Source organism: Bufo gargarizans, chromosome 1, assembly GCF_014858855.1.
Source record: "Bufo gargarizans isolate SCDJY-AF-19 chromosome 1, ASM1485885v1, whole genome shotgun sequence".
NCBI classification, from domain to species: Eukaryota; Metazoa; Chordata; class Amphibia; order Anura; family Bufonidae; genus Bufo; species Bufo gargarizans.
Window position 1 is genome coordinate 382696876 of NC_058080.1, and position 17046 is coordinate 382713921.

Genomic DNA, 17046 nt, shown 5'->3' on the forward strand with positions numbered 1-17046 from the left:
ACGTCATATCAGTCAGTGTCTGGCACAGGAGAAGAACGTCCTACACCAGGAATCTGTGACACACAACTTCTGCATCAGTTCAGACAACAGAACGTGACTAAACTATTATTATTGACATATCAAGTGTCCTTTTCTACAACTGCGATATTCTGATGCTGTACTGCGGTGTGGTTCTGGTAGCATGGCGCCAGGTGGTTGTTCAAATACTGTATATTTTTACCGGCAGCAGCCACACAGCTCTCTGCCATGGCACACTGTCCTATTCTTGTCCGTTTTACGGAAAAGTATAGGACTGTTCTATTAGGGGCCAGTCAGTTCCACAAAATGCGGAATGCATACAACCAGTATCCATGTTTTACAGGTCCACAACTTGTGGAGCACAAAACATCCGACAGTCATGTGCATGAGACCTTACATAGAGAATGCTATCACTGATAATACATCCCCCGTGTACAACTATCAGTGACTGACAGCTATCTATGTATACACAGTTACACAGAGAATGCTATCAATCACTGATAACACCTCCCCCATGTACAACTATCAGTGACTGACAGCTATCTATGTATACACAGTTACACAGAGAATGCTATCAATCACTGATAACACCTCTTCCATGTACATCTATCAGTGAGTGACAGCTATCTATGTATATACACTTACACAGAGAATGCTATCAATCACTGATATCACCTCCTCCATGTACAACTATCAGTCACTGACAGCTATCTATGTATGCACACTTACACAGAGAATCTATCAATCACTGATATCACCTCTCCTGTGTACAACTATTAGTGACTGACAGCTATCTCTGTATACACACTTATGCCAATAATGCTATCACTGATAACACCACCCACATGTACAGCTACCAGTGACTGACAGCTATCTATGTATACACATACACAGAGAATGCTATCAATCACTGATAACACCTTCCCTGTGTACAACTATCAGTGACTGACCACTATCTATGTATACACACTTACACAGAGAATGCTATCAATCACTGATAACACCTTCCCCATGTACAACTATCAGTGACTGACAGCTATCTATGTACACACACTTACACAGAGAATGCTATCAATCACTGATAACACCTCTTCCATGTACATCTATCAGTGAGTGACAGCTATCTATGTATATACACTTACACAGAGAATGCTATCAATCACTGATAACACCTCCCCCATGTACAACTATCAGTGACTGACCACTATCTATGTATACACACTTACACAGAGAATGCTATCAATCACTGATAACACCTTCCCCATGTACAACTATCAGTGACTGACCACTATCTATGTATACACACTTACACAGACAATGCTATCAATCACTGATAACACCTGTCCTGTGTTAAACTATTAGTGACTGACAGCTATCTATGTATATACACTTAGGGCTCGTTCACACGAGTGTATTTTGTGTTCCATATACGGCCCGTTTTCTGCGTTCCACATACGGATCGATTCATTTCAATGGGTCTGCAAAAGATGTGTGCTGTCCGACATCCGTTGCTCTGCTCCATGGCCCCGCAAAAATTATGAGTCCTGTCCTATTCTTGTCAGTTTTGCGGACAAGAATAGGCATTTCTATAATAGGCCTCCTTTTCAGTTCCGCAAATTGTGGCACGGTCGGGTGAACGAGCCCTTACACAGAGAATGCCATCACAGATAGCTGTACACAGGGGAGGTGTTATCTATGTATACACAGCAGCAGGCCTGCTCACTCCCAGAAGTCTGCGCAATGAGCCCCTAAAGACAAGCACACTACAGCTGAGGGCCCTGAGCAGGAGCAGGAGATCTGAATCTTAGCGTCTGAAGAAAAAAAAAAAAAAAAAAATGAAAAAAAAAAAAAAAAAAAAAAACACTGTCCATTTAGAGTGAAGGAGGTACGAGGGGGTGCAGCAAGCTGGACTCAAAGCGTGAAGTTCCACTGCCACTGTCTTCTTGACTTCAAGCTGCTCATTTACATACATCGAGCAGGGACAAGCCTCCCTAGTGTCAGCAGTGTTTATCCCGCATTTTCTCTTTCACGGTGCCACAGTAAGTTTCAAATGCCTATTCTTGGCCGCAAAAGAGACAAGAATAGGACGTTTTATTTTTTGCGGGGCCACGGAAGGGTCACTTGGATGTGGACAGCACACGAGTTGCTGTCCGCATCTTTTGCAGCCCCATTGAAATGAAAGGGTCCACACAAAATAGCAGGTTGGGTGCGGGCCAAAACTATGGTTGTGTGCATGAGGCCTTAGGCATCTGTTGTATGAGCGATATGCAGGGTATTAGGATCTGATGGTTTTGCATGCAAGTTGAATCCATTTTTTCTGCGATTGCGTTCACGGCGTTTGTTTTTTTGTCAGAATTGCATCCGTTTTAAATCAATTTTTCACACACATGAAAAAAAACATCAGGGAATAATGCACAGTATTCAGATGTAGTGCTTGGGCTGTCCGTTTTTGAATATACCAGTCCTGTGCGAAAAACAGATGAAGACAGAACGTGCTGCGATTTCTCCTGAGGGGACAGACGGACAGTAGAAAAACACTGCTTATGTGCACATACCGACTGACATGACTGGGTCAGGGTTCAGTCTGGATACTAGCCGTGGTAAAAACGGAACCTGTCCGGACAGAAAACTCGCTCCTGTGAAATTAGTCTTGGGGTATATTCACACATTGACTGCACTGCAGCACACGTCTGAGGTGGACGCGTCAGAGGATCTTCATGTGGAATCCATGTGAATAATGAACACGTTACAGATTTCTAAATTCACCGGTCAATAGTCAGCTTTTATTTTATTTCCCATTGCATGTGACTGGGGTATGAAGTATAAAATACAGTACATTAGCCATTCAATGGGGTTAATATGACCGAAAATCTGCAACAAAAAACACATAAAACCTGTGATAAATAGCGCAGATTTATGTGTTTTTATGAAGATTTTCTGCACACACATCTGCATCATGTGCAGGTAGCTTAAGATTAGGTGTGGTGTGTCCACGCAAATAAAGTGCAGTAGCAGCAGGGCGAATGAGAGGCGACACATTCTATGACCAGACTGCGTATTTTTCTGTGCGGGAACTGAAATCCACAACATGTCAATTGTTTATGCAGAAGTCAATGGAAAGGGTGAGAACTGGACAAATGAGTGTCAAAATCCACGCAGAAAGTCTGTAAAATAGCCTTAGGCCGCCTGCACTCGGTGCGGGTGAACGCACATATGATCCGCGTGAAGTTCCGTGAGAATTTATGGGCGTTTCTGCAGCATATCCCCACAAGCACCAGCGATTTATAACAGCGGTTTTGCCACAGATTCCATTAAAAAGGTTGAAATCCGCAGCTAGAACTGCAAACATAACCGACATGTTGTTAGATGTGAAAACCGTAACGTCTTCACAGAAAAAGTCATGACATTGGTGTAATCCCATACACTTTGCTGGTACTGTACTACGCTGCGGTTTTTCTGCATGTATTCTGCTGCGTGTGCAGGTGGCCTAGGGGTGGCTGCACACGGCAGATGCATACGCAGAAAATCTGCACTATTCATTGTGCTTTTGGTGCATTTTTTTGCAATTTTTATGTGATTTTTGGTGCCGATTGTGCAGATTTTGATTATGTTAAAGGACTATCTCACTTCAGAAAATGGCATTTATTATGTAGAGAAAGTTAATACAAGGCACTTACTAATGTATTGTTATTATCCATATTGCTTCCTTTCCTGGCTTCATTCATTTTTTCATCACATTATACACTGCAATCCATCAGTGGTCTTGCTTGTACACTATAGGAAAAAGTGCCAGCCTCTCTTGTGGCTGGGACTGTGGGAGCATAGATAGTCTGGTGCTTTTTCCTATAGTGTGCAAGCAAGACCACTGCTGATGGATTGCAGCGTGGTCTGTAAGGCTACTTTCACACTGGCGTTTGGTGCGGATCAGTCATGGATCTGCACAGACGGATCTGTTCAGATAATACAACCGTCTGCATCTGTTCAGAACGGATCCATTTGTATTATCTTTAACATAGCCAAGACGGATCCGTTTTCTATTGTGCCATATTGTGTCAGTGAAAATGGATCCGTCCCCATTGACTTAGGGCTCATGCACACGAACATATTTTCTTTCCGCTTCCGTTCTTTTTGCGGACCATATGTGGAACCATTCACTTCAATGGGGTTGTAGAAAATACAGAAGTTACTCTGTGTGCATTCCGTTTGTCCACATGTCCGTTCCGCAAAAAAGTAGCGCATGTCCTATTTTCCACAAATCACGGTCCGAGGCCCCATTCAAGTCAACGGGTCCGCAAAAAATACCGAACGCACACATCTGTATTTTGCGGATCCATACTGTAGAAGTGCTATGCCCAGTCCATATTGCTCATGTGTTTGATGATTAATAAGTTACTGTTTCTGTATACGATACGCAAAAAAAAAAAAAAAAACAGATCAAATACGGAAACCATAGGGATACGTTTTGTGCAATAACGGAACGGAAGAGGACCTTTCACCAAAAAACATGTATAGAAACAATTACATTATCTAACAATGTGGCCCCCAGTGATGTATTTCTGATTATTATTTTTTCAGATGACCCCCCCTTTTGTCCACTGTGGTCTCTGGTAGTTCTGGCGCCTCATATGCCAATGAGGCGATTCGGTTCGAGTAGGCGGTGACTAGAATTTGTACAGGCCTTATCCTACTTCACATTTTCTGTATCTTATTTATAGGTGCTCATCTAATATAGCTGGTATTGATTGTATGTCCTTATCTGTGGACGTTCAGTGGAGTCTGCACGTGTCGGTTCCATTTTATTACCGACATGTCGTTTATATTGTATACAATTTTTTAATGTGTTTGTCTTTTGGTGCGATTTAATAAACTTTATATTTTTATCCACGACTACTTTTGGATGTGCATTTATAGGGTGGTTCTTTTGACTCGTTCTAGGGTCTGTTTCTCCTTGATTATTTTAACCACCCCCTTGCATTCCTTGGATTATTTGTACCCATCAGTGTATCTCCGTTTTTCATTGAATTTGTACAGGGTGCAGTTTTCTTCTCCCTGGTTAAGAGTGCATCCAATCAGAGCAACGCGCTCTTAGCCAGGGAGAAGGAGCTCAAGTTCTCGCGAGATTCGCAAGAACTTGAGCTTTTACACATCCTGAGGCGTGCGCCATCTTGGAGTCCCTGGCGGAGAGGATCGCAGCAGCGGCATAGGCAGCAGCATCCTGTCAGTAAGTATAAAAATAATAAACAAAACTCAGACACAGAACAACAGATCCGTGAAAAACGGACTGCAAAACAACAACGGTCGTGTGCATGAGCCCTCACATTGTGTGCCAGGACGGATCTGTTTGGCTCAGTTTTGTCAGACGGACAACAAAACGCTGCAAGCAGCGTTTTGGTGTCCGCCTCCAAAGCGGAATGGAGACGGAACGGAGCCAAACTGATGCATTCTGAGCGGATCCTTTTCTATTCAGAATGCATTAGGGCAAAACTGATCCGTTTTGGACCGCTTGTGAGAGCCCTGAACGGATCCCACAAACGGAAAGCCAAAACGCCAGTGTGAAAGTAGCCTTACCTCTGGATATCAGTAGTGTATAATGTGATGGAAAAATGAATCCAGCCAGAGAAGGAGGCAATATGGACAATCACATACATTAGTAAGTGCCTTGTATTAACTTTATCTACATGATAAATACCCCTTCCTGAAGTGACACAATCCCACTGAAGTCTACAAGGAAAACCACTGCACATAGGAGCACAAAACATTCACATGCTCTGGATTTTAAAATCCACAATTTCGACACCTAAGGAAAAAAAAAAAAGAAAAGAAAAGCAGAGCGTACACGAAGTCTGTCTAACCTCATTCACTTTGCTGTTAACGTATTACACCGCATTTTTTTTTCCCACAGAAAATCGACGTGCGTAATCCGCATTGTGTGCAGACACCGTAAGAGCGGCTTCAGACGCGACAGAAAAACCCACCAGAAATCATGCAGTATAAAGATGTTCTCCCATGGGGCTGAAAGTGTTAATCTCTGCCCTGTGCTCTGCTGGGAAATAACGCTCTGCGGTGTAAGTTCACAAAACCGTACGCATATTGCGTATCCACAAAACACGGATACCGGCTGTGTGCGTCCTGCATTTTGCGGTCTCACACATTTCGCCCTTTGTTACAAATGCCTATTCTTGCGGCAAAACCTACAAGAACAGACATTCTATTTTTTTTGCGGAACAGACCGCGTACTGTCCACCATTCAACGGGTCTGCAAAAAACGCAGATCGAGTGCGGTCTGGAAATAGTGGTGTGAATGGATCCTAAACAATGGTGTGAACGTGTCCCTATGTGCAGCTGAGCAGGCACTATCCACATAGGCACTGGGCTGGAATATTAACCCTATCCAGCCGCTCCCCCATTGTATCCACCGTCGCTTTGTGGCTGTCCTCCATCTCTATCCTCCCTGTTGTGCCTCTATCGCCTCCTACAAGGACCCCGTCCTTACCTCCTCGGCTCGCTGTTATTTCTTTCCGGTCCTCCCCGCCATCTTTATTAGCGAGGGTGCTGACATCTCCGCTCTCTCGCTTTCTTGACACCGGGAAGAGACGGTAAACCCTTCCAAATTGACACAAGGTACGACGGGAAATCCGCCGCCGTCAGTGCACGTAGCTTGACGTCACGTCGCACATTCCATCGAAAGGACGCATTGAGGTAGACGGTGCTATAGCAGGGGCTGGCTTGTCAATGGGGAAGGGGGCGGGGTCTGGGGCCAGCGACTGGAGGTAGCGCACGGTCTGGGCGGGGTTACATACATGCAACCCCCACAGACGGAAGGTGCCTGAGCTCTCCATAGCAACCAATCAGATTGCAGTTTAGTTCATTCCAGAGCCAGTTTGGAAATAAAAGGCGTGATTTGGTTGGTTACTGTAGGAGTCAGTGAGACTGTGTGTGTTTGCCTGGGTTAGGCTGTCAACCTTTATGTTGCATATGTGTATTGCTGCTATCAGTGGTACAGTACATTCTGCGTTACTATCCAGATAGCATACTGAGTCAGTATACAAGTTACAGGGCTATTCACACATCCGTGTGACCAGTCTGAGAATTTCTCCACAGGTCCTATTCTTGTCCATTTTTGTAGATGGAAAATACCCCTTTCTATTCTTGGTAGTAACTAGAATGCAAACAGACGTTATCAGTTCTCTGAGGATCCGTTATGTGTAACAGATAGGGTTGCCATCTTTCCCAACTAAAAATACTGGCCAAGTTAAGCCATACCCAAATGGGATGTGGCGGTGGGGGCGTGGCTTAATGTGGCCCCCAGTATTAATAATGCCCCATTAGTGCCCCCCAAAAATAGTAATGCCTCTATTAGTGCCCCCCAGAATTATTAATGCCCCCATTAGCGACCCCCTGGTAATATTAATGCCCCAATTTGTGCCTCCAGTAATAGAATGCCCCCATTAGTTTTCCTAGTAATAGTAATGTAGCCATTAGTGCCCCCAATATTAATAATGCCCCCTTCTCTGCTTGTGCAAAAAAAAAGAAAAAGAACCTCATACATTTGATTATCACACTGGAGTGCAGGACAGGACCTTGGCACCATCAAATGGATGAGGTGAGGTTTTTTTTTCTTAACACAAGGAAGGAAGGGAGGGAGGGATCTGGAATTAAAGGCTGTACTAATGAGCGCACCACAATGGAAGCGCTCATAGTAACAGTCCATAAAGGAATAGTAATTGCCGGTAGAAAATAAAAATCACCAGCACTGACACCAAATTAGTGGCTTGGCCGGTGAGTTACCGGCTGGATGGCAACCCTATTAACAGACCAAAAGTCAGGCAAAATATAAAAGGATTTAGGGGATATTATATCTCCTTCTGGAGAGTGCCTAATCGGCATGAGGAGTCTTATAGGCCAGGCAATGCTGCTCTGGAATTCTGGGAAGTCGGTAGGCAAATGTTTGCAGAGAGAATTTTTAAATACTCTCTATCCAAAATATAAAATGCAGCCCAAAAAGATGCACCAGCCTCATGTGTGATGTATAAGCATTTATGGAGAAGGAAATAACCATAAATCCAGGAAAATACAACTCCTCCAGCTATTTCACTGCTGCCCCTGAACTGTGTGGCTCTATGCAGGAGCCCAGTTTATACTGGTTTGTCATACTGGTTTGTTTTGTAAAACTAATAGCAACTTATCATTTATAGAGAGTGAGTGAGAGAATGTTTTTGTGAGGGAAACCTTCTCCATCTGTCAGCTATATATTAGTTTCCCCCCTAGTGATATCACTATGTGACTATTACTGCAGCAGGTGGGGGGTATGGTAGAGAAGTGGTCCACACGTTTACACTAAAGATCCAGTATGGGCAGGAGGAGAGTGTAAAATGGAAACTTTACTGATGACTGTGTGCTTGGTGCAGATAATCTGACGCTGTGATCAGGACGCCGGTAAATGTTGTGACATCCAGAGGGGCGATTAGATGAGCAAGCATAATCTTCTCACTGATGTATCTGTGCGGTGCCCTGCATCAACCGTGATTTTACTTACAATAAGGCCTCATGCACACGACAGTTTTTTTTCACGGTCCGCAAAAACGGGGTCCGTGGGTCCGTGATCCGTGACTGTTTTTTCGTCCGTGGGTCTTCCTTGATTTTTGGAGGATCCACGGACATGAAAAAAAAGTCGTTTTGGTGTCCACCTGGCCATGCGGAGCCAAACGGATCCGTCCTGAATTACAATGCAAGTCAATGGGGACGGATCCGTTTGATGTTGACACAATATGGTGCCATTTCAAACGGATCCGTCCCCATTGACTTTCAATGTAAAGTCTGGAGTTCTTTTATACCATCGGATTGGAGTTTTCTCCAATCCGATGGTATATTTTAACTTGAAGCGTCCCCATCACCATGGGAACGCCTCTATGTTAGAATATACTGTCGGATATGAGCTACTTCGTGAAACTCAGATCCGACAGTATATTCTAACACAGAGGCGTTCCCATGGTGATGGGGACGCTTCTAGTTAGAATACACTACAAACTTTGTACAAGACTGCCCCCTGCTGCCTGGCAGCACCCGATCTCTTACAGGGGGATATGATAGCACAATTAACCCCTTCAGGTGCGGCACCTAAAGGGGTTAATTGTACTATCATATTCCCCTGTAAGAGATCAGGGCTGCCAGGCAGCAGGGGGCAGACCCCCCCCCCCCCTCCCCAGTTTGAATATCATTGCTGGCACAGTGTGCGCCCCCCATCGGGCCCCCCCCCTTCCTCCCTCTATTGTAATAAATCGTTGGTGGCACAGTGTGCGCCCACCATCGCCCCCCCTCCCTCCCTCTATTGTAATAAATCGTTGGTGGCACAGTGTGCGCCCACCATCGGCCCCCCCTCCCTCTATAGCAGTAACAACATTGGTGGCAGTGTGCGGCCTCCCATTCCCCCCCCATCATTGGTGGCAGCGGAGTTCCGATCGGAGTCCCAGTTTAATCGATGGGGCTCCGATCGGTAACCATGGCAACCAGGACGCTACTGCAGTCCTGGTTGCCATGGTTACTTAGCAATAGTAGAAGACTCATAGTTACCTGCTTGCTGCTGCGATGTTCGTGTCCGGCCGGGAGCTCCACCTACTGGTAAGTGAAAGGTCTGTGCGGCGCATTGCTAAAGAACTGTCACTTACCAGTAGGAGGAGCTCCCGGCCGTTCACAGATATCGCAGCAGCAAGCAGGTAAGTATGAATCTTCTACTGTTGTACTATTGCTAAGTAACCATGGCAACCAGGGCTGCAGTAGCTTCCTGGTTGCCATGGTTACCGATTGGAGCCCCAGCGATTAAACTGGGACTCCGATCGGAACTCCGCTGCCACCAATGATGGGGGGGGGGAGGAAATGGGAGGCCGCACACTGCCACCAATGTTGTTACTGCTATAGAGGGAGGGGGGGCCGATGGTGGGCGCACACTGTGCCACCAACGATTTATTACAATAGAGGGAGGGAGGGGGGGCGATGGTGGGCGCACACTGTGCCACCAACGATTTATTACAATAGAGGGAGGGGGGGGCGATGGTGGGCGCACACTGTGCCACCAACAATATTCAAACTGGGGAGGGGGGGTCTGCCCCCTGCTGCCTGGCAGCCCTGATCTCTTACAGGGGAATATGATAGTACAATTAACCCCTTTAGGTGCCGCACCTAAAGGGGTTAATTGTGCTATCATATCCCCCTGTAAGAGATCGGGTGCTGCCAGGCAGCAGGGGGCAGTCTTGTACAAAGTTTGTAGTGTATTCTAACTAGAAGCGTCCCCATCACCATGGGAACGCTTCTGTGTTAGAATATACTGTCGGATATGAGTTTTCACGAAGTGAAAATTTAGATCAGAAAAAGCTTTTATGCAGACGGATCTTCGGATCCGTCTGTATGAAAGCAACCTACGGCCACGGATCACGGACACGGATGCCAATCTTGTGTGCATCCGTGTTCTTTCACGGACCCATTGACTTGAATGGGTCCGTGAACCGTTGTCCGTCAAAAAAATAGGACAGGTCATATTTTTTTGACGGACAGGATACACGGATCACGGCCTCGGCTGCAAAACGGTGCATTTTCCGATTTTTCCACGGACCCATTGAAAGTCAATGGGTCCGCGAAAAAAAACGGAAAACGGCACAACGGCCACGGATGCACACAACGGTCGTGTGCATGAGGCCTTAGGTCCGTGGAAAAATCGGAAAATGCACCGTTTTGCAGCCGAGGCCGTGATCCGTGTATCCTGTCCGTCAAAAAAATATGACCTGTCCTATTTTTTTGACGGACAACGGTTCACGGACCCATTCAAGTCAATGGGTCCGTGAAAGAACACGGATGCACACAAGATTAGCATCCGTGTCCGTGATCCGTGGCCGTAGGTTGCTTGGTGATGGGGACGCTTCTAGTTAGGATACACTACAAACTGTGTACAAGACTGCCCCCTGCTGCCTGGCAGCACCCGATCTCTAACAGGGGGATATGATAGCACAATTAACCCCGTCAGGTGCGGCACCTGAAGGGGTTAATTGTACTATCATATCCCCCTGTAAGAGATCAGGGCTGCCAGGCAGCAGGGGGCAGACCCCCCCCCTCCCCAGTTTGAATATCGTTGGTGGCCAGTGTGCGCCCCCCATCGGGCCCCCCTTCCTCTCTCTAGTGTAATAAATCGTTGGTGGCACAGTGTGCGCCCCCCATCGGGCCCCCCCTTCCTCCCTCTATTGTTATAAATCGTTGGTGGCACAGTGTGCGCCCCCCATCGGCCCCCCTCCCTCTATAGCAGTAACAACATTGGTGGCAGTGTGCGGCCTCCCATTCCCCCCCCCCCCCATCATTGGTGGCAGCGGATTTCCGATCGGAGTCCCAGTTTAATCGCTGGGGCTCCGATCGGTAACCATGGCAACCAGGAAGCTACTGCAGCCCTGGTTGCCATGGTTACTTAGCAATAGTACAACAGTAGAAGATTCATACTTACCTGCTTGCTGCTGCGTGGTCTGTGACCGGCTGGGAGCTCCTCCTACTGGTAAGTGACAGTTCTTTAGCAATGCGCCGCACAGACCTTTCACTTACCAGTAGGTGGAGCTCCCGGCCGGACACAGACATCGCAGCAGCAAGCAGGTTACTATGAGTCTTCTACTATTGTACTATTGCTAAGTAACCATGGCAACCAGGACTGCAGTAGCGTCCTGGTTGCCATGGTTACCGATCGGAGCCCCAGCGATTAAACTGGGACTCCGATCGGAACTCCGCTGCCACCAATGATCGGGGGGGGGGGGGGGAGATGGGAGGCCGCACACTGCCACCAATGTTGTTACTGCTATAGAGGGAGGGGGGCCGATGGGGGGCGCACACTGTGCCACCAACGATTTATAACAATAGAGGGAGGAAGGGGGGGGCCCGATGGGGGGCACACACTGTGCCACCAACTATTTATTACACTAGAGGGAGGAAAGGGGGCCCGATGGGGGGCGCACACTGTGCCACCAACGATTTATTACAATAGAGGGAGGAAGGGGGGGGGCCTCGATGGTGGGCGCACACTGTGCCACCAACGATTTATAACAATAGAGGGAGGAAGGGGGGGGCCCGATGGTGGGCGCACACTGTGCCACCAACGATATTCAAACTGGGGAGGGGGGGGGTCTGCCCCCTGCTGCCTGGCAGCCCTGATCTCTTACAGGGGGATATGATAGTACAATTAACCCCTTCAGGTGCGGCACCTGAGGAGTTAATTGTGCTGATCACGGCCCCCTGTAAGAGATCGGGTGCTGCCAGGCAGCAGGGGGCAGTCTTGTACAAAGTTTGTAGTGTATTCTAACTAGAAGCGTCCCCATCACCATGGGAACGCCTCTGTGTTAGAATATACTGTCCGATCTGAGTTTCACGAAGTAGCTCATATCCGACAGTATATTCTAACATAGAGGCGTTCCCATGGTGATGGGGACGCTTCAAGTTAAAATATACCATCGGATTGGAGAAAACTCCAATCCGATGGTATAAAAGAACTCCAGACTTTACATTGAAAGTCAATAGGGGCGGATCCGTTTGAAATGGCACCATATTGTGTCAACATCAAACGGATCCGTCCCCATTGACTTGCATTGTAATTCAGGACGGATCCGTTTGGCTCCGCACGGCCAGGCGGACACCAAAACGACTTTTTTTTTCATGTCCGTGGATCCTCCAAAAATCAAGGAAGACCCACGGACGAAAAAACGGTCACGGACCTACGGACCCCGTTTTTGCGGACCGTGAAAATAAACTGTTGTGTGCATGAGGCCTAAGGCTACATGCATGTTTCTGTGTCCTTTCAGTTTTTTTTGCAGATAGAATGTGGACCCATTCATTTCAATGGGTCCGCAAAAAATGCGAACAGTACACTGTGTGCTGTCCGCATCAGTATGTCCGTTCTGTAGCTCCGCAAAAAAAATTGTGCATGTCCTATTTTTTTCTAGTTTGTGGACAAGTATAGGCATTATTACAATGGATCTGCAAAAAAAAAACAGATGCCATCCGTATGCCATCCGTTTTTTTTTTTTGCGGATCCATTGTAACAATGCCTAAAACGGACAAGAATAGGACATGTTTTATTTTTTTAGCTGTGCTACGGAATGGACATACTGATGCGGACAGCACACTGTGTGCTGTCCACTTTTTATGCGGACCCATTGAAATGAATGGGTCCGCATCCTATCCGCAAAAAAACGTAACGGACACGGAAACAAACAACGTTCGTGTGCATGTAGCCTAAGGCCTCTTTCACACTTGCGTTGTTAGGATCCGGCGTGCACTTCCGTGCCCGCCGGATGCGTAACACCGCAAGTGAACTGAAAGCATTGGAAGACGGATCAGTCTTCAAAATGCGTTCAGTGTTACTATGGCAGCCAGGACACTATTAAAGTCCTGGTTGCCATAGTAGTAGTGGGGAGCAGTATACTTACCGTGCGGCTCCCGGGGCGCTCCAGAATGACGTCAGAGTGCCCCATGCGCATGGACGACGTGATCCATGCGCCCTGACGTCACTCTGAAGCGCCCCGGGAGCCCCACGGACGGTAAGTATACTGCTCCCCCGCTCCCCACTACACTTTACCATGGCAAACAGGACTTTAGCGTCCTGGCAGCCATGGTAACCATTCAGAAAAAGCTAAACGTCGGATCCGGTAATACGCCGAAACGATGTTTAGCTTAAGGCCGGATCCGGATTAATGCCTTTCAATGGGCATTAATTCCGGATCCGGCCTTGCGGCAAGTGTTCAGGATTTTTGGCCGGAGCAAAAAGCGCAGCATGCTGCGGTATTTTCTCCGGCCAAAAAACGTTCCGGTCCTGAACTGAAGACATCCTGAACGGATTTCTCTCCATTCAGAATGCATTGGGAAAAAACTGATCAGGATTTTTCCGGCATAGAGCCCCGAAGACGGCATTCTATGCCAGAAAAGAACAACGCAAGTGTGAAAGAGCCCTAAAGCTGCAAAAAGGAAGTTGAAGGTGAGTGCCGCGTTTTTTCTTCTTTCAATAATTTAAATATAATCTTCTCACTACTTTTCTGGGGGTGAAAAGACCCCCCCCCCCTCCCCCCATAAATGAGCAGGTGAGCTTTGATTTATGGGGGATATTGATTAGGCTTTATTCACATGTGCACCATAGGATCTGTCTGGAGTCTCTGTTGCAGCTCCATCAAAATTTCTAAACAGAATAATGCATTCCCATCACCATTTTGTTTTCCATTCTTCTGATCTGCCAGAAGAAAAAAAACAAACAAAAAAAAAATGTATACTTTATTTTGAGCATCAGTTTGCAATAAAAATAACTGATCCGTTCTACTGAATCAGAATGTGGGCAGCAGCACCAGCCATCCATCCAGTAATAATAGCAGTAGGCCACAGTTCTCCCTGGTTTCCGAAAGGCTCAATATTATTATTGAGAACAAAGAGAATAAGATTGTGAACTTGATGGCTCACTTCTCCAGGAGGATGATGTGGAGGTCTCCTCTGAGTCTGACACCGTGCCATGGAGCCAGGGATCACAGCATTCCTCCTGTTCCTCCTCCTTGCAACCCCAGAGAAGCCTTTCAGTCGCATGCTCTCTGTCATAACTGCCCCCTCCTAGCGGGGCACCTTCTTTTTTCCTAAAAAGAGGCAACAAAACCCCACCATGGGAGATAGTCAACAGAGTCACTGTGTTATGAGTTGTATGAGAACAGTCAGCGTTTGGACCGCCATGACGTCACGACCGCTATCCCAGCAGCAGTCGTGTCGCACCAGACGGAGGGGAAGGGGGACCCTTATCTACGGATGGGAAATAGAACGGCCACCCCTGACTAACCCTAAGCTGGCACCTGTCTGCCCTGATACCCTAGACGGGGTGTGAACCCGTGCGGCGAGCAGGATGCCTAAACCCTCAGTCACCCTAACAAGACTAGACTGGGGAAAGGCAGATGGGAGCACTAGTCACCATCACTCATGTCTAGGAGAACAACAGGGGAAGACAGCAACAAACAAACAATCTACAGCAGAGATAGACTTATCCAGTCACGAGCAGAGAAGGTGATCCCAATAACAACAGTCCACGCCAGACCAGAGCACCACAGCAATACCGTCAAACGATCTCCTTCAAAGGTCAGAATAGCACTGGAAGTAAGGACTATATCTGGCAATGACTGCAAGTGAAACTGAAACTAATATAGTAGCTGGGAGTGGCAGACAGGACTCACCTGAGAAGGATGCCTACAAACTCCCAGTCAGGACAAAAAAGGTTCACAAGGCAAAACCCGGATGACATACCCTGAACCACGGAGCAAACTCACAAGCTATCGCGAGTAGCAAGTCGCTGCGACCTTCTCCTCCCAGACCTGGATCAGTCACAGTCGTGACATATGAGGAGGGGGTTCAGGAGGAGGTGGGGGACCCCGTAATGGTTGTAGTGGTAGTAGTGACTGCCATATGTAACGTCCCAGAGTTAGGTTACTAAACTCTTTTTCCCCGCTACTATTTGTTGGTAAAATGTGCCTTGTCATCTAATGTGATTTTACATAACACTCCTCACAAATGTGCATTTTCTAAGCCTGTTACATATATTTTGCTGTAATTTCCATGTACACCAGCAGGTGGCAGCAATGTTTAGCAAGGCCTTAGTGTCAGTTTAGTGTTTCTGAACTGGAATAGTACATTCCAGTTTAGCTCCCCCTCTATGAGCAGAAGTGGGCTGGCCTATGTCCTGTCTCATGGGGAGGAGAAGGAAGTTATAGTTAGTGTGTGCCAGCCACTCCGGCTAGGGGAAGGCTGTGCTGGTAGGAGCTCCCAGTTATAGGGATCCCAGACCAAGATCTCGTCTCGGTTGAGACCAAAGATCGAATTGCATGTTTCACAGTACTGCAATTTCTGAGAGTTGTGCAAAAACCCAGAAAATTGACTTTATTGCTTTGTTGCTTGCCAGAAAGCACCATGCGGTGCCCACGAGTACTCAAAGGGTTATTTCGCCATATTCGCAAAATGGCGCCGCCTCTTCATGCTTTTCGGAAGCAGAAAAAGACAAGAACGCCCTCTCAAGAGCGCGAAGATGTCGAATATGCCCCCCTAGAAGCAGGAAAATTAAAGACTGCCCACCAAGAACTTTGCAATGCAAGCCAAGGGAGTAGAGACTCCTCCCTCTGGGCTCCACCCTCACTTCCTGAATGCACCCCAACAGAGGAGCCAAGGAAGATGGTGCTCCCGTTGCCGAAATGGAGCCAAATGGTTATCGGAGGAGAGCCGGTGTATGAAGACCACCCGTCAGAGATTCAAGTCTCTCAGCTAGTGAGGAAAAGTGGTCCCTCCGTGTTTGCCGCAAGCCCGGAGGCAGTGGATCCCTCCGCGACTACGGAGCCTGTAACCCCTATCCTTACCAGCGCCGAAAAAGAGAACGCCACTGTTGCTGTTACCACTCCCGTGGAAGAAGACTCTGGTCAAGTCCTCGAAAGGCTGTGGATCCCTCCGCTTCTACTGTTGTCAGCGTCGAAGGCGAGACGTCACGCAAGACGGCCTAGGCCTATTCCGCCAAGGACACCTTGTGGTGCGGCGCCACCCAGTTTCCCTACTATAAAACCGGGATGCCTAAAACCTGAAGTCCCATGGGAGATCACCGCTTATGCCCAGACGGCGTGGGAATACAAGTCCGCCATAGAGGAATGGGTCAAGCAGGTGGTAGATGACCCCCAGCCAGGAGACCCCAAACTCACCAGGCGCACTGGGTTATTTTTGGTTTTCAGTGGAGAGAGGGGTGGGATTTCTCCGGGTCAGAAATCTTTGTGGGCCGCCGCTCAGTTAAGCGACATTACCTGCCGCAGGCCAGTCATAACTTGTACGCAGGGGACCAGGTAGAATATACCCCCATGCGTTCTGTGCAAGGACCCTTCGGTGCCGGTGTGACCCTGCTGGCTAAGCCATTAACCCCTGCAGTCACCCCAGAGACCTGGCAGGAAGACCCAGGCTCTGCAGAGAAAGTGAGATGCCTTCAAGAAACCCCAGATGGCAGACTGCGTTTCA

General features: G+C 47.6%; 1 protein-coding gene across 1 annotated transcript in view; it reads right to left on the reverse strand.

The window, feature by feature from the left end:
• The window catches only part of SIN3B (SIN3 transcription regulator family member B), an 87760-nt gene extending 81001 nt beyond the window's left edge, over positions 1-6759 (reverse strand). Inside the window, exon 1 of the mRNA XM_044270321.1 lies at positions 6512-6759. The gene's annotated coding sequence lies outside the window, so the exon portion shown is untranslated. The remainder of the gene's footprint in view (positions 1-6511) is intronic.
• Positions 6760-17046: the final 10287 nt, after the last annotated feature.